This window comes from Homarus americanus, unplaced genomic scaffold (assembly GCF_018991925.1).
Source record: "Homarus americanus isolate GMGI-L3 unplaced genomic scaffold, GMGI_Hamer_2.0 scaffold40248, whole genome shotgun sequence".
In the NCBI taxonomy this organism is placed as follows: Eukaryota; Metazoa; Arthropoda; class Malacostraca; order Decapoda; family Nephropidae; genus Homarus; species Homarus americanus.
The window spans coordinates 623,765-636,517 of NW_024712526.1; positions in this window are offsets into that span (position 1 = coordinate 623,765).

Genomic DNA, 12,753 nt, shown 5'->3' on the forward strand with positions numbered 1-12,753 from the left:
GCAGGGACAACTACCGAAGGAGAGGTGTCACTGGCCAGAGGTAGTAGGGGTAGGGCGGCAGCAGGGTAGTTGCTGCTCCTTCATGCACCCTGTTGGCGTAATTTACCTCCGAGAATCGGTGTTGGGAAGTCCTGGGAGATGATGGTAACTCTTGACAATGTCTGTAGGACAGCAAAGGAGTCGAGGACACCATTATGCACGTCAATCCAGGCCTGACACGACCTGTTGCCAAAGGTGACATGTGCATAAAGTGAACCCAGGGCTGGGGCCATCTGTGAACCATCTGCCATAAAAGCCTTGGAGGAGTCCTCAGGAGGCAGGTCCTAGATCGCTTGGAGAGCTAAGCATCGCAAATGCTGGGGACCGTGACTGTAGCATCAGCGCCGGTGTCGGGCAACATCTGAAGACAGGATGACACACCGCCGTAGGTCGATGACGCTGATGTGCTGGGGGCTTTGGTCCTGGGATGCAGGAGTACCCTCCTAAAATGGGTCGGGCTTTGTCGGGTCGTCGTGCCTCTGATTTGGCGACTGTGGGCAGCCCTCTCTATTAGGGCGCTGAAGCTTCCGTTGACACTGTTCCTTGGGTTTTTGTTGGAAGGGCAACACTTGTCATAGTAGCCCAGACGGCCGCACATTACTGGACGCGTTTGGCTGGAGCACCATGCTGTGAGTGACCAGTGGCCCTTACGGTCACAACATTGCAGGTAGACTGAGCAGCTGGACATACCTGTGTTCCGTGCTGCCCCACCTGGATTGTTGCAAAATGAACCGGAGCGTGGACGTGGTGGGCAGGCGTAGGAACCTTGTCGCTAACTTGTACCGGGGAAACAGCGCGTACAGCTGTAGGAGCTCGGATGGCAGAGGTGGCACCTGGCAGCATCATAGGAACGACATATCGTCAACACATCCTGAAGAGAGAAGAGGAAGAGTCGAGGAGGTGAGGCGTTGGACAGTTCCTCGTCCTTAACACCCATCAGGATCACCAAGCTTCCAACTGGGTCTCCTCGCACTGCTGGTGGTGGCTAAGCATATATCTACACTCTTCAAAGGCTCTCTTAGAGCGTGCATAAAAAAGCTCACCTCCATCTGTCTGCATTCATTCCCTCCTGCGCAGAGCTTCATTCTGCTGTCCTTTGATGTGCCGTTATAGAACGTCAGTACCTCCTCTACAGACAGCAGAAGAGGGTTGAGGTACCTGCAACGTATGTTCTAGAACACGCTGAACACTAAGGACAGGCACATCTCACGCAGCTGGATGGTGTTTAGGCTGTGACCAAACTCTGGAGATCCTGCATTGTAGCATAATCAGCCACCGCCGCCGCCATTCATGAAAAGTCTGGAAATTACATCAGGCTCCAAGATGGGCAGTGTTTGAGCTGCTTGCTTTAGGTGGGGACTGGGGGGCGTGAAGGGAGGCATGGATGAGGTATCTGAACCATTCGAGTACCGAGGCAGTGGTAAACCAGGGGCTTGGTTAACAGTGAGCGAGATATGAGGCTTCAAACCGTGCTGTCTTCCATTCTCCGTTGGTGGTCTCTCGTTCTGCCTCTGCTTGCCTTCTGTGCTCATCCAGCCAAACGTCTGTGAGCTTCATCCTCGCGTCTCATCTCACTTAAACTTCGTGAGCAATTATCTCTGGAGATAACGCTGAGATAGTCAGTGAGGTGAAAGGGCTGCGCGATGTTGCTAGAGGCTGGGGTGTCATGGTCAGCCTGGTCATCCATCTCTGGGGACTATCATCCACTTGACTCATCCAGGCGCTGCGGGTCCACAGCTCACGTAAGGCATGAAGGTGCAACTACTTTATCTGTGTGCTGTGTCTTAAATCAGTGTTGACCGGTCAGCCCATCCGTATCAACAAGATTTCCAGACAAAAAATTTAATTAAAATACAGAATAAAGTAGGTTATATATATAAAATATATAAGGAAAAACCCTTAGCAGTCAGCAAGTGTTAGTACATGTATGTGTGTGTGTGCATGAGGCGTCTAGCCCCAGCTGTGAGGGGGTGGAGGCGTGGCAGCTGTGAGAGTGGAGATAGGAGTAGCTCAGAGCAGCAGGCCAGGTGTGGAGGGGACTACAGGTCAGGTGTGTATGGGAGTGGGGACTACAGCAGGTCAGGTGTGTGGAGGGACCGGAGAAAAGACTACAGAAGGCAGGCCAACAGGTGTGTGGAGGGGCGGGGGAGGGACTACAGCAGGCAGGCCAACAGGTGTGTGGAGGGCAGGGAGGGACTACAGCAGGCAGGCCAACAGGTGTGTGTGAGGAGGGCAGGGAGGGACTACAGCAGGCAGGCCAACAGGTGTGTGTGTGTAGGGAGCGGGGAGGGACTACAGCAGGCAGGCCAACAGGTGTGTGTGGAGGGCAGGGAGGGACTACAGCAGGCAGGCCAACACGTGTGTGTAGAGGGGAGCAGGGGAAGGACTACAGCAGGCAGGCCAACAGGTGTGTGTGGGGGCAGGGGAAGGACTACAGCAGGGAGGCCAACAGGTGTGTGTAGAGGGCGGGGAGGGTCTACAACAGGCAGGCCAACAGGTGTGTGTAGAGGGCAGGGAGGGACTACAGTAGGCAGGCCAACAGGTGTGTAAAGGGGGAGCGGGGAGGGACTACAGCAGGCAGGCCAACAGAGTGTGTGTGTGGGGGCGGGGAAGGGACTACAGCAGGCAGGCCAACAGGTGTGTGGAGAGGGCAGGGGAGGACTACAGCAGGCAGGCCCAACAGGTGTGTAAGAGAGGGGGCAGGGAGGGACTACAGCAGGCAGGCCAACAGGTGTGTGTGGAGGGCAGGGAAGGGACTGGCAGGCAGGCCAACAGGTGTGTAGAGGGCAGGGGAAGGACTACAGCAGGCAGGCCAACAGGTGTGTGTAGAGGGGCGGGGAGGGACTACAGCAGGCAGGCCAACAGGTGTGTGTAGAGGAGCAGGAGGGACTACAGCAGGCAGGCCCAACAGGTGTGTGTGGGGGGCAGGGAGGGTCTACAGCAGGCAGGCCAACAGGTGTGTGTAGGGGGCGGGGAGGGACTCTACAGCAGGCAGGCCAACAGGTGTGTGTAGAGGGCGGGAGGGACTACAGCAGGCAGGCCAACAGGTGTGTGTGGGGGGGCAGAGGGGAGGGACTACAGCAGGCAGGCCAACAGGTGTGTGTAGAGGGGCAGGGGAGGGTCTACAGCAGGCAGGCCAGGTGTGTGGAGGGAGCAGGGAGGGACTACAGTAGGCAGGCCAACACGTGTGTGGAGGGGCAGGGGAAGGACTACAGCAGGCAGGCCAACAGGTGTGTGGGGGAGCAGGGGAGGGTCTACAACAGGCAGGCCAACAGGTGTGTGTGTAGAGGGGCAGGGAGGGACTACAGTAGGCAGGCCAACAGGTGTGTGGAGGGGAGCAGGGAGGGACTACAGTGAGCAGGCCAACAGGTGTGTGGAGGGGCGGGGAGGGACTACAGCAGGCAGGCCAACAGGTGTGTGGAGGGAGCGGGGAGGGACTACAGCAGGCAGGCCAACAGGTATGCCGAGGTCGTCTTTAACTCCGTATCCCACCTGCGAGATTTCCGGAGCTGGCGATCAATCGTGAGACGGCGAGAAATGGCCTCACCCAAGTGCAGCTTCACACAACCCTTCCTGCACTCCTTGATGGCTCGCGCTGCCTCCCACCCACCAAGTGATCTCACCGGGTTATAACACTGCCGCTTACCCTTAAAGTTTAGCTTCGTTTTTTTTACCACATTTTCACATTTATCCATGACGAGAGGTATCTAGCGGGGTTTTTTTTTCAGTAAATTTTTTATAAGTTATCATTATTTAAAAAGTATTATCGGTTATAGACAATTTCAGTTTGTTTCCCCAATTACAAAAAAATAATCTCGTTTTCTGTTTATTCATTGGTGGGTTATGTTAGGTTACCCATAAAAATAATCCGTTTCTTTTAATAACCATCATTTTAGTAGCTACCCCCGTACTAGTTAAATCGCATTTTCTTTATCACAATTTGGGTACAGTAGTTCTCGGCTACTTACTTAATGTCGTCTGCATTGAAGTCGTTTATTACTACGGTAATGTGACTTTGGGATGATTGTTAGTACAGTAATGGGCGGGTGAGGTGTAGGGGAGGCGTGCCTTATATTATTATAATATTGAAAAACTTCCTGAGCACAAAATTGAAAAGTTGCTAGTGATGGACAGTAATATCTCTCTCTCTCTCTCTCTCTCTCTCTCTCTCTCTCTCAGCAGTATTAGTAACAGTATTAATAATGATGAAAATTATAACCAGCAATAATAATAATAATAATAATAATAATAATAATAATAATAATACGAAAAGAAAGAACGATACATTAACAACAGTAGTCACCAACACACACACACACACACACACACACACACACACACACACACACACAGTATTCTCCAGGGAAAATGTCTTTCTTACGTAAGGGTAAAGTCCCCTTCCCTGCCCTCTTTTACTTTCCCCTTCACCTCCCTGAGCTCCCCTCTCACAATCTTCACCTCACCCAGGGCAATATAAAGCTGACACTCTCCCTCTCTTCCTCTTCTCCCCTGTCTCTCTGCCTCTCTTCCTCTTCCCCCCTGTCTCTCTGCCTCTTCTCCCTGTCTCTCTTCCTCTTCTCCCCTGTCTCTCTACCTTTCTTCCTCTCCCTGTCTCTCTACCTTTCTTCCTCTTCTCCCCTCTCTCTTCCCTCTTCTCCCTGTCTCTCCACCTTTCTTCCTCTTCTCCCCTGTCTCTCTACCTTTCTTCCTCTTCTCCCCTGTCTCTCTGCCTCTTCTCCCCTGTCTCTCTTCCTCTTCTCCCTGTCTCTCTACCTTTCTTCCTCTTCTCCTGTCTCTCTACCTTTCTTCCTCTTCTCCCCTGTCTCTCTTCCTCTTCCCCTGTCTCTCTTCCTCTTCCCTGTCTCTCTACCTTTCTTCCTCTTCTCCCTGTCTCTCTACCTTTCTTCCTCTTCTCCCTGTCTCTCTCCTCTTCTCCCCTGTCTCTCTGCCTCTCTTCCTCTTCTCCCCTGTCTCTGCCTCTCTTCCTCTTCTCTGCCTCTATTCCTCTTCTCCCATGCCTCTGTTCTTCTCCCCTGCCTCTCTTCCTCTTCTCCCTGCCTCTCTTCCTCTTCTCCCCTGCCTCTCTTCCTCTTCTCCCCTGCTTCCTGCCTCTTCTCCCCTGCTTCCCTGCCTCTTCTCCCTGCCTCTCTGCCTCTTCCCTGCCTCTCTGCCTCTTCTCCCCTGCTTCACTGCCTCTTCTCCCCTGCTTCACTGCCTCTTCTCCCCTGCTTCACTGCCTCTTCTCCCCTGCTCCTGCCTCCTCTCCCCTGCTTCACTGCCTCCTCTCCCCTGCTTCACTGCCTCCTCTCCCATGCTTCCCTGCCTCCTTCCCCTGCCTCTCTGCCTCTTCTCCCCTGCTTCTCTGCCCCTCTTCTCCCCTGCTTCACTGCCTCTTCTCCCTGCTTCTCTGCCTCTTCTCCCCTGCTTCACTGCCTCTTCTCCCTCCTCTCTGCCTCTTCTCCCCTGCTTCACTGCCTCTTCTCCCTGCCTCTTCTCCCCTGCTTCACTGCCTCTTCTCCCGTGCTTCCTGCCTCCTCTCCCCTCTTCCTCTCCTCTCCCCTGCCTCTCTGCCTCTTCTCCCTGCTTCTCTGCCTCTCCCTCCTTCCTACCTCTTCTCCCCTGCTTCCTACCTCTTCTCCCCTGCTTCCTGCCTCTTCTCCCCTCTTCCTGCCTTCCTCTCTGCCTCTCTCTTCTCCCCTGCTTCACTGCCTCTTCTCCCTGCTTCACTGCCTTCTCTCCCTGCCTCTCTGCCTCTTCTCCCTGCCTCTGCCTCTTCTCCCCTGCTTCACCTCCTCTCCCCTGCTTCTTCCTCTTCTCCCTGCTCTCTGCCTCTTCTCCCTGCTTCACTGCCTCCTCTCCCTGCTTCTCTGCCCCTCTTCTCCCCTCTTCTCTGCCTCTTCTCCCCTGCCGCTCTGCCTCTTCTCCCCTGCTTCTCTGCCTCTTCTCCCTGCTTCTCTGCCTCTTCCCCTGCTTCTCTGCCTCTTCTCCCTGCTTCTCTGCCTCTTCTCCCCTGCTTCACTGCCTCTTCTCCCCTTCCACTGCCTCTTCTCCCCTGCTTCCTGCCTCTTCTCCCCTGCTTCACCTCTTCTCCCTGCTTCTACCTCTTCTCCCCTGTCACTGCCTCTTCTCCCCTGCCCTCTCCTTCTCCCCTGCTTCACTGCCTCCTTCTCCCTGCTTCACTGCCTCTTCTCCCCTCTTCCTGCCTCTTCTCCCCTGCTTCACTGCCTCTTCTCCCCTGCCGCTCTGCCTCTTCTCCCCTGCTTCACCCTCTTCTCCCCTGCTTCACTGCCTCTTCTCCCCTGCCCTCTGCCTCTTCTCCCCTGCTTCTGCCTCTTCTCCCTGCTTCCTGCCTCTTCTCCCCTGCTCCACTGCTTTTCTCCCAGCTTCACTGCCTTTTCTCCCCTGCTTCACTGCCTCCTCCTGCTTCACTGCCTCTTCTCCCCTGCCTCTCTGCCTCTTCTCCCCTGCTTCCTGCCTCCTCTCCCCTGCCTCCTGCCTCTTCTCCCCTGCCTCTCTGCCTCTTCTCCTGCCTCTCTGCCTCTTCTCCTCTGCTTCTGCCTCTTCTCCCCTGCTTCTGCCTCTTCTCCCCTCTTCACTGCCTCTTCTCCCTGCTTCCTGCCTCTTCTCCCCTGTTTCACTGCCTCTTCTCCCTGCTTCACTGCCTCTTCTCCCTATTCCTGCCTCCCCTCTTCCCTGCTTCCTCCTCTTCTCCCCTGCTTCCTGCCTCTTCTCCTACTTCACTGCCTCTTTCTCCCCTGCTTCACTGCCTCTTCTCCCCTGCTTCACTGCCTCTTCTCCCCTGCTTCTGCCTCCCTCCCTGCTTCCCCTGCCTCCCCTCTCCCTGCTTCACTGCCTCCTCTCCCCGCCTTCCCACTGCCTCCTCTCCCCTGCCTCTCTGCCTCTTCTCCCCTGCTTCACTGCCTCTTCTCCCCTGCCTCTCCTGCCCTCTCCTCCCCCTGCTTCCTGCCTCTTCTCCCCTGCCTCTCTGCCTCTTCTCCCCTGCCTCTGCCTCTTCTCTCCTGCTTCACTGCCTCTTCTCCTGCCTCTCTGCCTCCTTCTCCCCTGCTTCACTGCCTCTTCTCCCCTGCCTCTCCCTCTTCTCCCCTGCCTCTCGCCTCTTCTCCCTGCCTCTCTGCCTCTTCTCCCCTGCCTCTCTGCCTCCTTCTCCCCTCTCCTCGCCTCTTCTCCTCTGCCCCTCTTCTCCCTTCCCCTACCTCCCCTCCCTCCACCTCTCCATTTCTCTCCCAATAAATGTAAGCTTAGGCGTCGAGAGGTGACAAGTGTTGTGTGGTAGGAGACAGTGTTGAGTGGTAGGAGACAGTGTTGTGGTAGGAGACAGTTGTGTGGGAGATCAAAAGGAGAGCTTGTCTGTTTTCGCCGTAATTGGCGTCTTAGCACTTTATAAGACACAGGTGTCATGTCGAAACACCTGCGACCCGTCTCATCCACTACATCTGTCACACTGTTTATTATGGAACACGTGCCATGTCCTCATACCTCAGCATAGGGGTGACCTTAGTGGCGTGCCGGGGTGTTTATTAACCTTGAAATATGACTGAATTCACCATACCGTTCATTGGCGACACGCGGATCGAATCTTAGACGAGGTCGAAGGTGACTAGAGTTGAGTAGGTGGTGTGTCGTGGCCGAGTCTTGGGAGTTTAATCGTAAATAATGAATCATTTATCTTAGGTCACAGCATGTTCAGGAGGTTAAAGATACATGCGTTGAACTGTGTTTTTCTGTGCCTAAAGATAGAAGGATATATCTCGTAAGGTCGGAATAGCAGCGCAATTTTAGTGTAATTTTTAAACGCATTTTTGTCGGTTTTAAGTGAGGTATAGGTAGAGTGGCATGTAGGGATACAGTCAGTTTAGGTGAAAACTATAGATATGAGCCTTTTGGTACTCGTGGTGGGTGCTCTTATCTCTATATGTTTATCATTTTTGTTTCCCTTCTTGATATTTCTCTCTCTCATAAATTTTGAACCCATTATTTTCCTTGTTTTTATGTCCCCGCAGAAGTGGGCGTCTGTTTGTCAGTCCGTTCCTTCCGATTTTGTTTTACTTAACAAATCCTTTAGTTTTCAGTCGACTCTACTTTAAACTTGGATGACAGTCTAACAGTGTTGACTTGTGCATACTTTGTGTGTGTGTGTTGTTGGTCTATGGTTCTGAAGGCAGTTGTGAGTTATGTCTGACTAATGAGGTGGTCAGTGGGGACACCTCTGTTCTAGTCGTCATCGGTCACCGTGTCTTTCTGTGCCCTTCCCCATCTCTCCTCTTTCTTTCTCTTACATTTATTTATGTTTATCTCCCTCTCCCACCTCTCACTCGTTACTGGTCTTCCAGGGATGTAATCTATATCTCTGGCAGGTTAATAATTAGGCTGCCTCCCGCTGCACACTCAGATAATGGAGTCAGGATCTTCCTTACTGGTGACGAAAGTCCTGCTTCTCGGCTGCGTCTACCAGTACAGGGAATATAACATTAATATAATACACAAGGTTTATTGCTGAGAATCACCTACTTATGCCATTATAACTCAGATCATTGTACAGGAGAGTATAAGAGGAGTCACAGTTGTATGGTCAGTCGTCACATCACTACACTACAAACTGATTTCTAACACCAGGCAGATGATACGCCAGTAAACGTGTGGGAACTTGGCACTGTCACATAACTGGTATTGGTTGACCTCTGGTGGCACTCTGGCACTGTTTTCTCCTTCCTAACAACAACCAATACATCTGACAGACAACCTTAATTACATGTTTCCTCCACCAGTGTTAAGACGTGCATTAACTAAGACCGAGAGACGAGTCAGCGGGTCATGTATTGCGCCTCAGTCTCCCGTGGCTGCAGACTCTAGTATTAATATCATGAATATTTCCTCGTAAACTTCGATTTAATAACGAACCTGACTGATTGACTTGAGATGAAGCAAAAAATTTAAGTCCCAAAATAGTATCAAAATTATACTGGGACTCTACCTTAACTAGACGTGTTCACTGCACCTCACGTAATTAACTTCCGAATCGTTTGGACAAGATTTTGTATTTTAATTTGGTTCCGTATCTGGTGCCAATAAATTGTATCACATTAAAATATATTTTATCTCATTTTGAACCTTTTATGAACGTTATTTTGTGCTTTACCTAAGTTAACTCGTTAGGTTAATTTTATGTCGTAGTTTACGAGGAATATTAATGGTACGGACACTAGAAACCTGGAGCCAGCATCGACCTCTCACCCCACCTCACCTCACCAGAGCGTCGCCTCTCTCCTCCAAGAGCCACGCCTCTACTAGCTGCTAATGGTTACGTCATTCCCGAGATAGGTTTCCCCACTGCTGGGAACTCACGGTGTTGGTTCAATTAAGTCTTCCGCGCCTCCGTCGTGTCCTGGGGAGAACAGGTACAGGGGGGTGAGGCTGTTACCTGGATATTTATTTTTTTGTAGGCTGGATTACATTTACATGAAGATAACAACCTGACTTAAGTATTTTGACATTACCAACACTGATGAATTTAACCCCTTGTGTACGGTGTCGCCTCTGAGCTGAATAAAAAAATGGCGTCTCGTAGTGAAGAGGATGAAACCAAAAGAATAAATAATATATTGAAGGAATCATTAAATATTGGGAAATAACAGCTGGAGGAAAGTTGCTTATATATACTGCTGGAGGAAAGTTGCTATATATACTGCTGGAGGAACTCGAACCCATATAATTCAATAATTATATTAAAATCCAATAATTTCATATAGTTCTCTTATTCGGGGACACAATTAAGTTCCCACGTGTATAGGATGTGATCGAGGTGTGCATAGTCAAGGTGAACCAAAGATTTTCTTATTAATTTTCTGCCATATACACAAAGTTCATCCTAATCACCTATACATTATTCAATACAACAAATAAAAAGGGTATACACACTACCTTCCATTACCGCCAAATCCAAACGAGAATCTGAAGGTCGTGCCTATACAATGTTATGGAGACACTGTGTAACGAAGCCTCGTGGTGGTGCCAGGTCTACGGCTCTTAACTCACATCATCAATGGCTATAATTTCTGTCATTTCAAGAGGAGGAGAAATTGAAATGAAATCTCCCTAACTTAACCTAACCAAAATCTAACTTAGCCAAACCTAACCGAACAAAAAATTAACCTAGCCTAACCCTGTTACACCAATGGCATCTTTTCTCTCAATGTCTGTTGGTGCTTCCCTGCTCTTGCGGCTATCTCCTAGCTTGTGTTTGTGTCTACATGTCTACTAGTGAGTCTATGTCTGCTTGTGTGTGCATATATGTCTGCTTGTGTGCCTATAAGTCTGCTTGTGTGCCTATGTCTGCTTGTGTGCCTATGTCTGCTTGTGTGCCTATATGTCTGCTTGTGTGTTGTTTCGCTATTATCTATGTCTGCTTGTGTGTTTATATATCGGCTGGTAATTTAATGTCTACCGGTGTACGATATGTCTTCTGTGGCTTATTTGTGTTCTGCTTTAGTGATGTGTCTCGTTTGCTTGTGCAGTATCTATCCACATTGTGTGAAACATTAAGAGCACCACACATATGGTAGATATTGAGACATGCATTTACTTTGGTATATAGTTTAAATAAATAATGCATGTATATATTTTGGTGTGATTATTATGATGTTCGGTTACCAAATGTAGTAGGATCATTATGTCATAGAGCCACATACCAACCTCCAGGACATCGAGTTGTATGTAACATTTAGGAAGTCATCAGACCAACATATCTGTCTCCTGCTGTCTCAAACTGTATATAGCTCTGTATTTATATCTAGTCTGTTACTGTCTCTTTCGCTGCTCTGTCTATCTCTGTTATTGTTGGTGAATGCGATTATTAACAACATGCTAATTATTCACTTAATCGTCACACAAACTACCAACTGAATTTGGCATGTGAAGAAACAAACAGCAAGTATACAGTTTCAATACACCTAGACAGTGCAGGCATACGAGTTACTAACACCCAGACAGTGCAGGCATACAGTTACCACACACCCAGACAGTGCAGGTATACAGCCAATACCCAGACAGTGCAGGTATACAGCACACATAACCCAGACAGTGCAGGCATACAGCTACACACACCCAGACAGCAGGCATACAGCTACACACACCCAGACAGTGCAGGCATACAGTTACCACACACCCAGACAGTGCAGGTATACAGTTACACACACCCGAGACAGTCATATACAGTTACCAACACACCCAGAGACAGGCATACAGTTACCATACACCCAACAGTGCAGGTATACAGTTACCAATACACCCAGACAGTGCAGGTATACAGTTACACACACCCAGACAGTGCAGGCATACAGTTACCCACACACCCAGACAGTGCAGGTATACAGTTACCACACACCCAGACAGTGCAGGTATACAGCCAACACACCCAGACAGTGCAGGCAAGCAAGTTACCCACACCTAGACAGTGCAGGTATACAGTTACCACACACCCAGACAGTGCAGGCATACAGTTACCACACACCCAGACAGTGCAGGCATACAGTTACCAATACACCCAGACAGTGCAGGCATACAGTTACCAATACACCCAGACAGTGCAGGTATGTCGCACATACACCCAGACAGTGCAGGTATACACACACACCCAGACAGTGCAGGCATACAAGTCACCAATACACCCAGACAGTGCAGGTATACAGTTACCACACACCCAGACAGTGCAGGTATACAGCTCCACACACTCAGAGGCATACAGTTCAAACACGCAGACAGTGCAGGTATAGTTACCAATACACCCAGACAGTGCAGGTATACACAGCTTCACACACTCCAGACAGTGCAGGTATACATTCCACACCCAGACAGAAGAGCATACCAACATAACTAGACAGTGCAGGCATAGCAATACACCCAGACAGCAGGTATAGCACATACACACAGAGCAGGCAATACAGTTACCCATACACCCAGACAGTGCAGGTATAGTCTACCAATACACCCAGATGCAGGCATACAGTTTCAATACACCCAGACAGTGCAGGTATACAGTTACCACACACCCAGACAGTGCAGGTATACAGCCACAATACCCCAGACAGTGCAGGTATACAGTTACACATAACCCAGACAGTGCAGGTATACAGCTTCCACACACACCCAGACAGTGCAGGTATACAGTTTCCACATACCCAGACAGTAGGCATACAGCACACACACCCAGACAGTGCAGGTATACAGTTACCAATACACCCAGACAGGTATATACAAATACCCAGACAGTGCAGGTATAGTTACCACACCCAGACAGTGCAGGTATACAGTACACACACCCAGACAGTGCAGGTATACAGTTACACATACACTCCAGAAAGTGCAGGAATACAAGTTACCAATACACCCAGACAGTGCAGGTATACAGCCACCAATACACCTAGACAGTGCAGGTATACAGTTACCAATACACCCAGACAGTGCAGGTATACAGTTACCAATACACCCAGACAGTGCAGGTATACAGTTACCAATACACCCAGACAGTGCAGGTATACAGTTACCAATACACCCGAAAGTGCGGTATATACCAACACACTAGACAGTGCAGGTATACAGTTACCAATACACTCCAGACAGCAGGTATACAGTTACCCAAACACCCAGTCAGGTATACAGTTACCAATACACCCAGACAGTGCAGGTATAAGTTACACC